The following is a 17,211-nucleotide window of genomic DNA, read 5'->3' as shown; positions in this document are numbered from 1 at the left end:
TATTATTTATTAACATACAGATTTTAATATATTATAAATATTATAAATATAAATATTATAAATATTATACATTATTATATATTTATACATGATTATTAATTATATATAATATTAATTATTCTATGTTGATTATTAAAATATATATTAATAAATGCTATTATCTAATAATATTACATATTATATATATTTATACATTTATATCTTTTAAGGAGACTATACTTTGATTTTTTTCAAACTTTGTCGGAACAAAAAGCCAAAAATATGAAAATCAGGTATGAAAAGCAACAAGGCATCATCAATACCCTTCAAATGGACAAATGAAGAAAACTGTTTTTCTAGAGCTCCACCAGTTCTTATAGACTATTGTTTCAGATCTTACCAGATGGCACTGGACTATAAAGTGAGAACTGTGCTATAAAGAAAGCTGAGCACGAAAGAATCGATGCTTTTGAACTGTGGTTTTGGAGAAGACTCTTGAGAGTCCCTTGGACTGCAAAGAGATCAAACCAGTCAATTCTAAATGAAATCAGTCCTGAATGTTCATTAGAAGGACTGATTCTGAAGCTGAAACTCTAATGCCTTGTCCACCTGATGCAAAGAACTGACTCGTTGGAAAAGCCCCTAATGCTGGGATAGATTGAAGGCTGGAGGAGAAGGGGACGACAGAGGATGAGATGGTTGGATGGCATCACCAACCTAATGGACATGGGTTTGAGCAAGCTCCCAGAGTTGGTGATGAACAGGGAAGTCTGGTGTGCTGCAGTCCATGGGATCGCAAAAAGTTGTACACGGCTGAGCGACTAAACTGCATTGAACTGATTGTTTTGGATATAAAACAGAATATAAATGTTAAGTATTGCATTTTCAACCGAAACCCATAGTTGTATGACTTAATTTCATTCAAAGAACATTGAATTAGTGAAATTTATATCAAGATAAGACTAAGAATAAACAGAATGAATAATTCATACATGCACTCATTTATTCTTTTGCACTGTAAAGATTGATTTCTTCCCCCGTTCTAAGTTCTAGTGCTACAGCAGTGAAAAAAATCTCCAGCCTAACGAAGTATAATATTGTAGGAGAAGGAACAAGTACTAAATCCAGAGATAAAGATATATCACGTACTGTTTGGAAAACACAGCAGTAATTGTCTCCTCTGAATTGGAGTCATGTTGTGGGGTAGTTGTCTTTGATTTGTTAAACTCTGATTTATCCTTTGAAGCAGCACAGTGGTTTTTACAAGTACATAAGTAGTTCTTGTATTTAACTGTGCTGCCTGGAACACACTTCTTATCTGTTTTCTGTAGTTTACATAAAGCATTAGTTCATTTCCAGGAGTTGGAAAATTTGAATTCTAAAAGGTTAAATTCACACACACACACACACACACACACACACACACACACAGAAACCCATCGCCATTAGAATTCCTATTTTAGGCAATGCATATCCTTTTGTATTGTGAGCATGACGGCTCTCTCTGCACTATTTGGCTGCAGAGCTATCACTCTGGCACTTCTTGTCTCTGTATACTTGCCTTCTTCTTCCTGATGTGATCCCAGGACTAAGAATGAAGACATCTGGAGCTTATGACTAAGACAAATATTTGAACCTAAGGATTCTGTGTATCATCTTCTTTGCTGGTCCCTTTACAATTTCTAAACTTGCTGAAATCTTCACCATTAAAAAAGACTCATTTGGCGGGATGGGGGTGGTGGTGTGGGGGGGAGATATATGACATAATCTCAGTTAGAAGCAAGTATTGTGAAGAAAGATGAATGTGAGATGCTTTTAAATGCTTTTTTTTGGCATATGGTGAATACTAATCTCCACAAAAAAAGAAAAAAAAAAAAAACAACTTATACTTAGTGAACAAGTATATCAAATAACCTACCTGTAAGACTGAAATTATGATATTTTGAAAAAAAAAAAAGAGGGGATGATTTATAATGTGTTTCTTAAGTATAGTCCCTAGAGTATTAAAAAAATCTAAATGCTAATTAAAATTGCCTTTGTTTCTCAAAAGTGTAATTTGATCCCTTGGGAACTAGAGTCTCCTCTGAGGCTGATATTGCTACATAGCATTATATACAGGATTGAAACTGTGTATGAAATCTTTAGCAGAGAGACATTAGCCATCACTTTTAATACCATGGAAGTAGGGAATATAGTAGATAAGTTTAGTACTTACATTACAGTAAGGAAGAAAATATCAATTATTGTTTTAAATGTCATTTTCTCTATAAATGCTATGGTGAGGTTACATACTGATAGTGAGAAATAGAAAAAAGTGAACTAAGGGAGAGTTTTGAGGAGCACAAAGACTAAGAAAGCCACAGATTAGGAAAAATATTCATATTGAGTAATGTTGGCAAGGATTTCTACTCAGAATGCATATAGATCCTCCACTATTCACTGATCAAAATACAACCAATTTTTTAAAAATCTATGATCTTAATACATTTCATATACAAAAATATATGAATTGCCAAAAAACATATGAAAAGAATTTCAATATGTATAATTGTTAAAGAAATATAAATTGTAACTCCTCTGAGATACCACTTCACATCCTCATTAATAACAAGAATTGGGAGAGTGGGATTGAGATTTATACACTGTTGATATAAAATAGGTAACTAAAACTTCCCATGTGGTGATAGTTGTAAGAACCCACCTGCCAATGAAGAAGGCATAAAACATGCAGGTTCGATCCCTGGGTTGGGAAGATCGCTGAAGGAGGAAATGGTAAACCCACTCCAGTATTCTTGCCCAGAAAATCCCAAGTACTGAGGAGTCTGGCAGACTACAGTCCATGAGGTTGCAAAGAGTAGGACATGTCGAGCAGCTGAGCATGCACACGATGAGAACACACTGTAGAGCACAAAGAGCTCTCCTTAAGGCACCATGGTGACCTAAAGAAGGAAGTCCAAAAAGGCGGGGATACACTTATATGTAAGGCTGACTCTGCTTATTTAACTTATATGCAGAGTACATCATGAGAAACGCTGGACTGGAAGAAACACAAGCTGGAATCAAGATTGCCGGGAGAACTATCAATAACCTCAGATATGAAGATGACACCACCCTTATGGCAGAAAGTGAAGAGGAACTAAAAAGCCTCTTGATGAAAGTGAAAGAGGAGAGTGAAAAAGTTGCCCTAAAGCTCAACATTCAGAAAATGAAGATCATGGCGTCCGGTCCCATCACTTCATGGGAAATAGATGGGGAAACAGTGGAAACAGTGTCAGACTTTATTTTTTGGGGCTCCAAAATCACTGCAGATGGTGACTGCAGCCATGAAATTAAAAGACGCTTACTCCTTGGAAGAAAAGCTATGACCAACCTAGATAGCATATTCAAAAGCAGAGACATTACTTTGCCGACTAAGGTCTGTCTAGTCAAGGCTATGGTTTTCCCAGTAGTCATGTATGGATGTGAGAGTTGGACTGTGAAGAAGACTGAGTGCTGAAGAATTGATGCTTTTGAACTGTGGTGTTGGAGAAGACTCTTGAGAGTCCCTTGGACTGCAAAGAGATCCAACCAGTGCATTCTGAAGGAAATCAGCCCTGGGATTTCTTTGGAAAGAATGATGCTAAAGCTGAAACCTCAGTACTTTGTCCACCTCATGCGAAGAGTTGACTCATTGGAAAAGACTCTGATGCTGGGAGGGATTGGGGGCAGGAGGAGAAGGGGACGATAGAGGATGAGATGGCTGGATGGCATCACTGACTCGATGGATGTGAGTCTGAGTGATCTCCGGGTGTTGGTGATGGACAGGGAGGCCTGGCGTGCTGCAATTCATGGGGTCGCAAAGAATCGGACACAACTGAGCGACTGAACTGAACTGAACTGAACTGAAGGCTGACTCATTTTGGTGTACAGTAGAAACGAACACAACATTGGATAGCAACTATACTCCAATAAAAATTGATTTTAAAAAAAGATTGACAGAAAAAGATGGATAAAGACAATGTGAATCAACTGTAACTCTCATAATATATCACTTGAAGAAGTGTAAAATGATTAAACTACTTTGGAAAACTATTTTTTTTCTTATGAATTGCTTTATAATGTCTTAATTTTCCTATAAAACTATGTCTCAGTGAGTATTAGAATTTTATCCAAGAATATAAGAAGGCATACACCCACAAAGAAATTCAAACTTATACAGGCAGATACTTAGATAAACAAATTGTGATATATCCACATAATAGGACACTACATAGAAATAAAAACTGAATGAAGTACTACTAAAACTTAAATGAATCTCCAAAATATTGTATCAGAAGTAGATCAAATTCTGAATGCAGAGTAATGGCCTCCTCAAACCTACTTCTCCACAAAAGCAACATAAACAGGGCAAACTGGTCAAAATTGCTCTTTCAGAATTCTGTATCTTAACGAAGGCTTGTGAGAATCCCACGAGTGTTTTCATTCAAGTAAAAATGTCAGAATATTTATTTTAAAATTTTTTTTAAATTAATTATTTTTTTTTAAATTTTACAATATTGTATTGGTTTTGCCATACATTGACATGAATCCCCCATGGGTGTACATGTGTTCCCCATCCTGAACCCCCCCTCCCACCTCCCTCCCCATTCCATCCTGCTCCAGCCCCAAGCACCCTGTATCATGCATCGAACCTGGACTGATGATTGGTTTCACATGTGATAATTTACATGTTTCAATGCCATTCTCCCATATCGTCCCACCCTCACCCTTTCCCACAGAGTCCAAAAGACTGTCCTATACATCTGTGTCTGTTTTGCTGTCTCGCATACAGGGTTATCGTTACCATCTTTCTAAATTCTATATATATGTGTTATTATACTGTATTGGTCTTTTTCTTTCTGGCTTACTCCACTCTGTATAATAGGCTCCAGCTTCATCCACCTCTTTAGAAGTGATTCAAATATATTCTTTTTAACAGCTGAGTAGTATTCCATTGTGTATATGTACCATGGCTTTCTTATCCATTCGTCTGCTGATGGACATCAAGGATGCTTCCATGTCTTGGCTATTATAAACAGTGCTGTGATGAACATTGGGGTACCCATGTCTCTTTCAATTCTGGTTTCCTTAGTGTGTATGCCCAGGAGTGGGATTGCTGGGTCATATGGCAGTTCTACTTCCAGTTTTTTAAGGAATCTCCACACTGTTCTCCATTCCCACCAACAGTTTAAGAGGGTTCCCTTTTCTCCACACCCACCCCAGCATTTATTGCTTGTAGACATTTGGATCACAGCCATTCTGACTGGTGTGAAATGATACCTCATTGTGGTTTTGATTTGCATTTCTCTGATAATGAGTGATGTTGAGCATCTTTTCATGTTTGTTAGCCCTCTGTATGTCTTTTTTGGAGACATGTCTTTTTAGTTCTTTGACCCACTTTTTGATTGGGTCGTTAATTTTTTTGGAATTTAGCTGCAGGAGTTGCTTGTATATTTTTGAGATTAATTCCTTGTCAGTTGCTTTTTTGCTATTATTTTCTCCCATACTGAAGGCTGTATTTTCACCTTGCTTATAGTTTCCTTTGTTGTGCAGAAGCTTTTAATTTTAATTAGGTCCCATTTGCTTATTTTTGCTTTTATTTCCAGTATTCTGGGAAGTGTGTCATAGAGGATCCTGCTGTGGTTTATGTCAGAGAGTGTTTTGCCTATGTTCTCCTCTAGGAGTTTTATAGTTTCTGGTCTTACATTTAGATCTTTTATCCATTTTGAGTTTATTTCTGTGTATGGTGTTAGAAAGTGATCTAGTTTCATTCTTTTACAAGTGGTTGACCAGTTTTCCCAGCACCACTTGTTAAAGAGATTGTCTTTAATCCATTGTATATTCTTGCCTCCTTTGTCAAAGATAAGGTGTCCATAGGTGTGTGGATTTATCTCTGGGCTTTCTATTTTGTTCCATTGATCTATATTTCTGTCTTTGTGCCAGTACCATACTGTCTTAATGACTATGGCTTTGTAGTAGAGCCTGAAGTCAGGCAGGTTGATTCCTCCAGTTCCATTCTTCTTTCTCAAGATTGCTTTGGCTATTCGAGGCTTTTTGTATTTCCATACAAATTGTGAAATTATTTGTTCTAGTTCTGTGAAAAATAACGTTGGTAGTTTGATAGGGATTGCATTGAATCTATGGATTGCTTTGGATAGTATACTCATTTTCAATATATTGATCCTTCTGATCCATGAACATGGTATATTTCTCCATCTATTAGTGTCCTCTTTGATTTCTTTCACCAGTATTTTATAGTTTTCTATATATAGGTCTTTAGTTTTTTTAGGTAGATATATTCCTAAGTATTTTATTCTTTTCATTGCAATGGTGAATGGAATTGTTTCCTTAATTTCTCCTTCTGATTTCTCATTGTTAGTGTATAGGAATGCAAGGAATTTCTGTGTGTTGATTTTATATCCTGCAGCTTTACTGTATTCATTGATTAGCTCTAGTAATTTTCTGCTTGAGTCTTTAGGGTTTTCTATGTATAGGATCATGTCGTCTGCAAACAGTGAGTGTTTTACTTCTTCTTTTCCAATCTGGATTCCTTTTATTTCTTTTTCTGTTCTGATTTCTGTGGCCCAAACTTCCAAAACTATGTTGAATAGTAGCGGTGAGAGTGAGCACCTTTGTCTTGTTCCTGACTTTAGGGGAAATGCTTTCATTTTCTCCCACTGATGATGTTTGTTGTGGGTTTGTCACATACAGCGTTTATTATGTTGAGGTATGTTCCTTCTATTCCTGCTTTCTGGCGGGTTTTTCTTATCATAAATGGATGTTGAATTTGTCAAAAGCTTTTTCCGCATCTATTGTGATAATTATATGGTGTCTATTTTTCTATTGGTTAATGTGGTGTATTACATTGATTGATTTGTGGGTATTTAAGTATTCTTGCATCCCTGGGATAAAGCCCACTTGGTCATGATGTATGATTTTTTAAATATGTTGTTGGATTCTGTTTGCTAGAATTTTGTTAAGGATTTTCGCATCTGTGTTCATCAGTGATATTGGCCTGTAGTTTTCTTTTTTTGTGACATCTTTGTCAGGTTTTGGTATTAGGGTGATGGTGGCCTCCAGAATGAATTTGGAAGTTTACTTTCCTCTGCAATTTTCTCGAAGAGTTTGAGTAGGATAGGTGTTAGCTCTTCTTGAAATTTTTGGTAGAATTCAGCTGTGAAGCCATCTGGACCTGGGCTTTTGCTTGTTGGAATATTTCTGATTACCATTTAAATTTCCATGCTTGTGATGGGTCTGTTAAGATTTTCTATTTCTTCCTGGTTCAGTTTTGGAAAGTTGTACTTTTCTAAGAATTTGTCTAGTTCTTCCAAGTTATCCATTTTATTGGCATATAGTTGCTGATAATAGTCTCTTATGATCCTTTGTATTTCTGTGTTGTCTGTTGTGATCTCTCCATTTTCATTTCTAATTTTGTTGATTTGATTTGTGTCCCTATTTTCTTGATGAGTCTGGCTAATGGCTTGTCAATTTTATTTGTCTTCTCAGAGAACCAGCTTTTGGCTTTGTTGATTTTTGCTATGGTCTCTTTTGTTTCTTTTAAATTTATTTCTGCTTTAATTTTCTGGATTTATTTCCTTCTTCTAACCCTGAGATTCTTCATTTCTTCCTTTTCTGGTTGCTTTAGGTGTAGAGTTAGGTTATTTATTTGACTTTTTTTCTTGTTTCTTGAGGTAAGTCTGTATTATTATGAACCTTCCCCTTAGCGCTGCTTTTACAGTGTCCCACAGGTTTTGGGTTTTTGTGTTTTCATTTTCATTTGTTTCTATGCAAATTTTGATTTCTTTTTTGATTTCTTCTGTGATTTGTTGGTTATTCAGCAGCGTGTTGTTCAGCCTCCATATGTTGGATTTTTTCTTTCTGTAATGAGATCTAATCTTACTGCATTATGGTCAGAAAAGATGCTTGGAATGATTTCAAATTTTTTTTTGAATTTACCAAGGCTAGGCTTATGGCCCAGGATGTGATCTATCCTGGATAAGGTTCCGTGTGTGCTAGAGAAAAAGGTGAAATTCATTGTTTTGGGGTGAAATGTCCTATAGATATCAATTATGCCTAACTGGTCTATTGTATCATTTAAAGTTTGTGTTTCCTTGTTAATTTTCTGTTTAGTTGATCTATCCCTAGATGTGTGTGGGGTATTAAAGTCTCCCACTATTATTATGTTATTCTTAATTTCCCCTTTCATAGTTGTTAGCATTTGTCTTACATATTGCGGTGCTCCTATGTTGGGTGCATATATATTTATAATTGTTAGAATATTTATAGCAGTCAATTTTGTGGCTTTTTTCTTTTTCATCATATTCCCACTCACTCTGCCTACCTGTAGATGAGTGTGTGTTCAGTCACTCAGTCATGTCCTACTCTTTGCGACTCTATGAACTATAGCCCACCAGGCTCCTCTGTCCATGGAATTTTTCCAGGCAAGAATACCAGAGTGGGTTGCCATTTCCTGCTCCAGAGGATCTTCCCGACCTAAGGATTGAACTTGCATTTCCTGCACCTGCTGTATTGGAAGGTGGATTCTTTACCATTGTGCCAACTGGGAAGGTTCCCTTATCTGCATAGCAGCCTTGGAAAACTTGACTTTTACCAGCATGGCTGTGCTTGCTGCCAAACTACTTTAAAATTTCTACAATTTTTTGCATGTAAATTTACTTCCACAAAATTGATTTAAAGATAAGGTTTGCTTTCTTCAGAGTAAAGCAGATCAAATTATTCACTGGGTGTTTGTTTTTGTTCAGTCTCTCAGTCATGTCCAATTCTGCAACTTGGTGCACTGCAGCATGCCAGATGTTTAATACAATGGATGTTTAATACTGAGTTACTGCTAATAAATAACAATATATGCACAATGTTAATAATTTTACCTTAGTTAGATAAGGGCTAGTCAAAGCTAAGCATTGAAATCTTGAAAGTGAAGACCAGGTACTTGGCAATCTGCAACCCCCTGCATTACAACAGAAGAATGTCCAGGTCACTGTGCATATGCCTGGTCACTTTCCCTTACCCCTGGGGGTCTATGGTGGGCACAGTGCAAGTAATATTTACCTCCTGCTTGTCCTTTTGTGAATCCAACACCATTAACTATTTTTACTGTGCTGACCCACCCCTCTTAATGTTGACATGTTCTGACACTTAGATAAAGCAAACTACCTTGTTTGTGTCCACAAGGATTAACCTCACAGGTTCCCTACTCACCATCCTCATCTATGATTCCATTTTCATCTCCATTATGAGGATCTGTTCCAGCGAAGGGCAACACAAAGCCTTCTCCACCTGTGATTCCCACCTGATGGCTGTCTCTATGTTTTATAAAGGTGTGTATCTGAGATTAACAAATGAGTGATCTGTTGAACAAGATAAACATTGTGGCACTGATCTCTACTTTTGTGAGTTCCATGATGAATCCATTTGTCTACAGTCTTAGAATGTGAAACAGGCTTTGAGAAGAGTAGTTATGAAAAACTTTGGTATAAGGGAGAAAAGATCTATTTCAACAGTCCCCCAGTGGAAAAAGATGCCCCAAAACAATTCAAAAGTGTTCTTTGCAAGTCTGCTTGAATACAATTCTCTGGAAAAACAATAATAATTTATATATATGGAAACTGTAAATGGGAAAATCATTTGGAAATGATGACTGGTGAGAAATACAACAGCAGAACAGCTTTTATGATTATGTAGGATCACAGTTTTAGTCTCAAGAACTCATTCTACTGATTACTTAGCAGATGCTTCTTGCTTTCTCTTCCCAGGCCAGTGATATTGAGGATGCCTGAGCTACTCTTACTAAGAAAGTGACATATATTACAATGTATTTCCTGAATGGAAAAATTATTTACTTTCACATGGTCTATATATTCACGTGGTAAATAAATACTGATAAATATATATATAAAGAGAGAGAAAGAATGAAAAAACTGGCTTAAAAATCAACATTCAAAAAAATGAAGATCATAGCATTTAGTTGCATCACTTCATAGCAAATGGATGGGGAAACAGTGGAAACAGTGACAAACATTATTTTCTTGGGCTCCAAAATCATGTGGACAGTGACTGCAGCCATGAAATTAAAAGAAACTTGCTCCTTGGAAGAAAAGCTATGACAATCCTAGACAGCGTATTAAAGAGCAGAAATATCAGTTTGCCTACAAACGTCCATATAGTCAAAGAAATGGTTTTTCTAGTAGTTATGTACATATGTGAGAGCTGGACAATAAAAAAGGCTGAACACCGAAGTACTGATGACTTTGAAGTGTGATGTTGGAGAAGATTCTTGAGAGTCCTTGGACAGCAAGGAGATCAAACTAGTCAGTCCTAAAGAAAATCAACCCTGAATATTCATTGGAAGGACTCATGCTGAAGCTGAAGCTCCAATATTTTGGCCACTTGTGAAGAGCTGACTCATTGGAAAAGACACTGATGTTGGGGAAAGCTGAAGGCAGGAGAAGAAGGGGACAATGGAGAGTGAGATGATTGGATGGCATCACCAGCACAATGGATATGAATTTGAGAAAACTCCAGGAGATGGTGAAGGATAGGGAAGCCTTGGCATGCTACAGTCTATGGGGTTGCAGTCAAACATGACCGAGCAACTAAACAATATATACTTTCCTTTAATAAAACCTGATTATTTTCTCAAAAGAATCTCTAATTCTGACTTTTTCTTTCTTACAGGACATTTGGTTTATATTTAAGTCTACTTCTTAGGAATATAAAACAATACATACTTCATTATTTCAACATATAGTTTAGTATTTTACAGTTTTAAATGTTTCCATTATTTGTTTAAGCTATTTCTTTTAGACAAAGCAGGTTCGCTTGTCAGTAGGAGATGCCCTTTCCTGATTTAGATTTTTCCCTTCTTACAGAAGAGTTTTATATCATATTCTGGATCACTTGATACTCTTTGAAATTGATATATATATATATATATAAAATCATAGTATAACAACATTCATAACATTCAACAAAGCATTTTAGTACATCACTTCCTTTGGGAAGTAATATTTAGGAAGTTTTTAATTTACCCTCTTGAAGACAATATTACAATAGCCAAGATATGGAAGGAACCTAAATGTCAATTGACAGTGACTACTCAGTCATAAAAAGAATAAAATAATGTAATTTGTAGTAACATGAATGGACTTAGAGATTATCATAGTGAGTGAGGTAAGTCAGACAGAGAGACAAATTATCACATGATATCACTTATTTGTGAAATCTAAAATAGAACACAAAAGAACCTATTTACAAAACAGAAACAGGCTCACAGACTTTGAAAACAAATCTATGGTTATGAGAGGGGAAAGGTGGTGGTGGTGGTGGGGGCGGCTGGCTAGTGAATTAGGAGTTTGGGATTAACATATACACACTACTAGACTAAATGTAAAATAGACAACCAACAAGGATATACTATATAGCACAAGGAACTCAGTATTTTTTAATAACTTAAAAAAGAATCTGAAAAATAATAGATATATATATATGTATAAGTAAATCTCATTGCTGTACACCTGAAACTAACACAAAATTGTACATCAACTATTAATATGCTCCAATATAAGATAAAAATTAATATATTAAATACAAACTATTTATATAATAAAACAAAAGGTAAAAAGATTGTTCCTGAAATCAGTTTTAAGAACATAATATTTTTTAATTGAAATTGACACATATTTATTTTTGCTATTTTAGGAAACATCCCTTTTTCAAGTGAATTCTTTTGTAATGAAAATACATGCTTTTTATCTTACTTGTTTTGTAATTTTGTAAGATGAAATATTTAAAATAGAATATCTTCATATATACTTTAACTATAAATGAAATTAAAAGGGAGACTCCAGCTTGGAAAATATGATTTTCTAACTCTAAGGAGCAGAAATTCACCATACTTCTGGCATCATTTTTCCAAGGGGGAAAGAATAATAAATGACTTCAATTTTAAAAAGCAAAGAAAATATTTATTCATATGAATTATTGCTTTTGATCATTTACTATGCCAATATACATTTCCAAAATGCTATCCTTACTACTCTTTATACTTCTTTCTTTTTGAATATAGTGCTGTGTGAAATCACCACCAGTAGCCAGTTACTCAAGTTTTCCTGAATCCCCAATACGATTGTGAGTGTTCATTCTATGGTATGATGTGTGAATATAGTAGATTACATTTAACATAGAAAACATTGATCTATCAGACCCTATTTGTTGGAACTCACTTTAATATTTTACTTCTTCTCGGTGTCATGATGTGCTAGGTACCTGATGATATTTAAGCTTGAGGAGATGAAAGAAATAAAATAAAATATAAAATTATTTTGGGCAAGTTTTCTGTTGAAAAGCAAACTTCTCAATGAAAGATAAATTTGTTTTTCAGATGGAAACATTGTGGATAGAGATTGATATTTACTTTCCCTGATCACCCAGTTGACAATTACCAACAAACTGAAGAAATCAACCTATTCAGAGCACAATATTTTTAAGGTGGGGGGATAACAGAAGCTGTATTAGAAGAAACCTGAATAATCATGGGGCTTCCCTAGTGGCTGAGATAGTAAAGAATCTACCTGCAATGCAAGAGATGCTCAGGCAAAAAGTGTTGGCAGTATGTGCTATAGCATTCAAGAACTCTCCTATGTAGGAGCCAGCAAACAAGTCCAGTACAGAGAGAAGGGGACATAGTACTTGATTAAAGTATTGGGTTACAGATTGCCATGTGGTGGTCATAGGCCATGGCTGCTAGGAGAAAGCTCTCAGTGTAGGTTACAGCACAGGAAAAGAAAAACGGGGCTCCACATCCACAATGACATGTGCTTATCCTCTGAGACACAAGTCACCAGGATTTGGGGGATGTACACAGAAGTGTACCAGAAATCCAAGAAAGTGTGATTGAAAAAATACATAGGTGTGTGCAGATAGGAATCAATATGGATGAAGATAACTAAGGACATGTTACAAGGTGATCAAATAAAGCATCAGAAATAGTCCACATAGGGTCAGTTTCCACTGGGCGTCTGCTGAGAGACCTAGTAAGATAAATTCATTCAGGAGGGTGCAATTTCCAACTTCCATGTCCACAGAGGAGAAAGCCTGATAAGATAAGAAAAAGTTGCTAAATGATTTAATGATTTTCTATGGAAAGAAATAAACTGTATATTAAACCAGCAATTCCTAAAAAGCTTATAGACTTTTATCCCTTATTGCTCAGGCTGATAGAACATCAGTCTGTGACTTAGGGGCCACTGGAACTCAAGCTAGAATCTCATTTTGAAATTAGGCTTTCACTTCCTAATTGTTTAATGTAGAACACCTCCTCCCATAGGCATCCCAAAATTACAACTGTTTACAGAGCAACTATCAATGAGAACAACCTGATTCCAATAGACCATATTTGGGACCATACAAACACTTAATAATTAAAAAAAAATTCAAGCTATGTGAAGTATACTTTCTGACTCTGACATGTTGATAGTTACAATAAAAACCAGTTGTAGAAAATAGATCTAAGAAAAATTTCCAAATATTTAAAAGAATGTTTAAAACACTTTTAAAAAATTTAAATTTATTTATTTTAATTGGAGGCTAATTGTTTTACAATATTGTATTGGTTTTGCCATACATCAACATGAATCTGCCACAGGTGTACACGTGTTCCCCATCCTGAAACCCCCTCCCACCTCCCTCCCTGTACCATCCCTCTGGGTCATCCCAGTGCACCAGTCCCAAGCATCCTGTATCCTGCATCAAACCTGGACTGGCGATTTGTTTGTGATATGATATTATACATGTTTCAATACTATTCTCCCAAATCATCCCACCCTCTCCCTCTCCCACAGAGTCCAAAAGACTGTTTTATACATCTGTGTCTCTTTTGCTGTCTCGCATACAGGGTTATCATTACCATCTTTCTAAATTCCATATATATATATATATATGTTATTATACTGTATTGGTGTTTTTCTTTCTGGCTTACTTCACTCTGTATAATCGGCTCCAGTTTCATCCACCTCATTAGAACTGATTCAAATATATTCTTAATGGCTGAGTGATACTCCATTGTGTATATGTACCACAGCTTTCTTATCCATTCATCTGCTGATGGACATCTAGGTTGCTTCCATGTCCTGGCTATTTCAAACAGTGCTGCGATGAACATTGGGGTACACGTGTCTCTTTCAATTCTGGTTTCCTTGGTGTGTATGCCCAGTAGTGGGATTGCTGGGTCATAAAGCAGTTCTAATTCTAGTTTTTTAAGGAATCTCCACATTGTTCTCCATAGTGGCTGTACTAGTTTGCATTCCCACCAACCGTGTAAGAGGGTTCCCTTTTCTCCACATCCTCTCCAGCATTTATTGCTTGGATCACAGCCATTCTGACATCACAGACATTTGGATCACAGCCATTCTGACTGGTGTGAAATGGTACCTCATTGTGGTATTGATTTGCATTTCTCTGATAATGAGTGATGTTGAGCATCTTTTCATGTGTTTGTTAGCCATCTGTGTCTTCTTTGGAAAAATGTTTATCCTCTACATAGAAAACCGTAAAGACTTCACCAGAAAGTTACTAGAGCTAATCAATGAATATAGTAAAGTTGCAGGATATAAAATCAACACACAGAAATCCCTTGCATTCCTATATGCTAAAAATGAGAAATCAGAAAGAGAAATTAAGGAAACAATTCCATTTACCATTGCAATGAAAAGAATAAAATACTTAGGAATATATCTACCTAAAGAAACTAAAGACCTATATATTGCAAACTATAAAACACTGGTGAAAGAAATCAAAGAGGACACTAATAGATGGAGAAATATACTATGTTCATGGATTGAAAGAATCAATATAGTGAAAATGAGTATACTACCCAAAGCAATCTATAGATTCAATGCAATCCCTATCAAACTACCAACTACTGTTATTTTTCACAGAACTAGAACAAATAATTTCACAATTTGTATGGAAATACAAAAAGCCTCAAATAGCCAAAGCAATCTTGAGAAAGAAGAATGGAACTGGAGGAATCAATTTACCTGACTTCAGGCTCTACTACAAAGCCACAGTCATCAAGACAGTATGGTACTGGCACAAAGACAGAAATATAGATCAATGGAACAAAATAGAAAGCCCAGAGATAAATCCACACACATATGGACACCTTATCTTTGACAAAGGAGGCAAGAATATACAATGTAGTAAAGAGAATCTCTTTAACAAGTGGTGCTGGGAAAACTGGTCAACCACTTGTAAAAGAATGAAACTAGAACACTTTCTAAGACCACATACAAAAATAAACTCAAAATGGATAAAAGATCTAAATGTAAGACCAGAAACTATAAAACTCGTAGAGGAGAACATAGGCAAAACACTCTCTGACATAAATCACAGCAAGTTCCTCTATAACCCACCTCCCAGAATACTGGAAATAAAAGCAAAAATAAACAAATGGGACCTAATTAAAATTAAAAGCTTCTGCACAACAAAGGAAACAAAAGCAAGGTGAAAAGACAGCCTTCAGAATGGGAGAAAATAATAGCAAATGAAGCAACTGAAAACTAATCTCAAAAATATACAAGCAACTCCTGCAGCTCAATTCCAGAAAAATAAATGACCCAATCAAAAAATGAGCCAAAGAACTAAAACACTTCTAAATATCTTATAAGCAAAATTAAAAAGTACACATAGAAATTATTTTTAAGAAATTGAAAATAAAACAGAACATATTAATTAGTGGGAAATAGTAAAGCAGCACTTACAGGGAAATTTCCAGCACCGAACATCAACAACAAAAAACACAAATAAATAAAAACTCTTTAATCAATGATATTTGCTTTTAAGTGTGTGCAGGATGTGGCCAAGATGACAGAGTAGAACACTGATCTCATCTCCTCCATTGGGCACACCTAAATTATAACTATTTACAGAGCAGCTACTGATTAGCATCATCTGAAGACTTTCCACAACTGAAGAAACTGAATATATAAAGAAGAAACCATGAGATAAATAGGAGATATTAAGATATAGAGAAGTGGACACCTTGCTTGCATAGATAGAGAGAGTTAGTTATATTTAAATGTCATCATAGTCACAAACAAAAATGATAAATGCCACAGAAAAGGAGAAGAGAGAAGGATCCAAACACAACAAGAAAGATAAAGTCAACAAATCACAAGAGAAGACGGAAACAAAAAAAGAAATTTTTAAAAGAAATAAAAAAAAGAGAAGCATTAACAAAATGGCATTAAGAACATACATATGAATGATTATTTTAAATATAAATGGAATATATTAGCAAACCAAAAATATAGAGTGACTAAATGAATAAGACAATAAGACCCATATATGTACTCACTGGGCTTCCCAGTGGCCCTAATGGTAAAAAATCATTGCCAATGCAGAAGACATAAGAGAGGTGGGTTCAATCCTTTGGGTCAACAAGATCCCCTATAGGAGGGCATGGCAATTCACGCCAGTATTCCTGCCTGGGAAATCCCATGGACAGAGGCGCCTGGAAGGCTACAGTTGATAGGGTTGCAAAAAGTCAGATACAACTGAAGTGACTTAGTACATACACACACTTGTACTGCCTAGAAGATATCCCAGATCTAAAGATACACACATACTGAAAATGAAGGGGTGGAAAAAAGGTATTAAATGTAACTGGAAAGAAAGTGGGGTAACAATACTTTTATCAAACAAAATCATCTTTAAAACAAAGACAGTGATAAGAGACAGACATTACAAAATAATAAAGGCATCAATCTAAAAGAGTAAATTTTATATATATATATATATATATATACATACACACACACACACACACACACAGATATATATGATCTGTGCATGCTCAGTCCTGTCCAATTCTTTGCAACCTCATGTACTGTAGCCCTCAAGATGCTCCTGTGTCCATGAGATTATCCTAGCAAGAATACTGGAGTGGGTTGCCATTTCCTCCTCTGGGGGATCTTCCCAACCCAGGGCTCTAGCCTGTGTCTCCCAAGGCTTTTGCATTGGCAGGCAGATTCTTTACTTCCAAGCCACCTGAAAAGCCCTAGACTTACAATTTAGAATCAAGATTGCAGAGAGAAATAGCAACAACTTCAAATATACCACTTTAATGGCAAAAATGAAGATTAATTAAAAAGCTCCTGATGAGGGTAAAAGAGGAGAGTGAAAAGGCTGGCTTAA

General features: G+C 35.7%; 1 pseudogene; it reads right to left on the bottom strand.

Moving 5' to 3' along the window:
* Positions 1–17,211, bottom strand: part of LOC120882208 — a 933,819-nt pseudogene that overhangs the window by 213,667 nt on the left and 702,941 nt on the right.

The sequence above is a fragment of the Oryx dammah genome, unplaced genomic scaffold (genome assembly GCF_014754425.2).
Source record: "Oryx dammah isolate SB20612 unplaced genomic scaffold, SCBI_Odam_1.1 HiC_scaffold_2, whole genome shotgun sequence".
Lineage (NCBI taxonomy): Eukaryota > Metazoa > Chordata > Mammalia > Artiodactyla > Bovidae > Oryx > Oryx dammah.
This window is presented reverse-complemented; position numbering and strand designations above follow the sequence as displayed.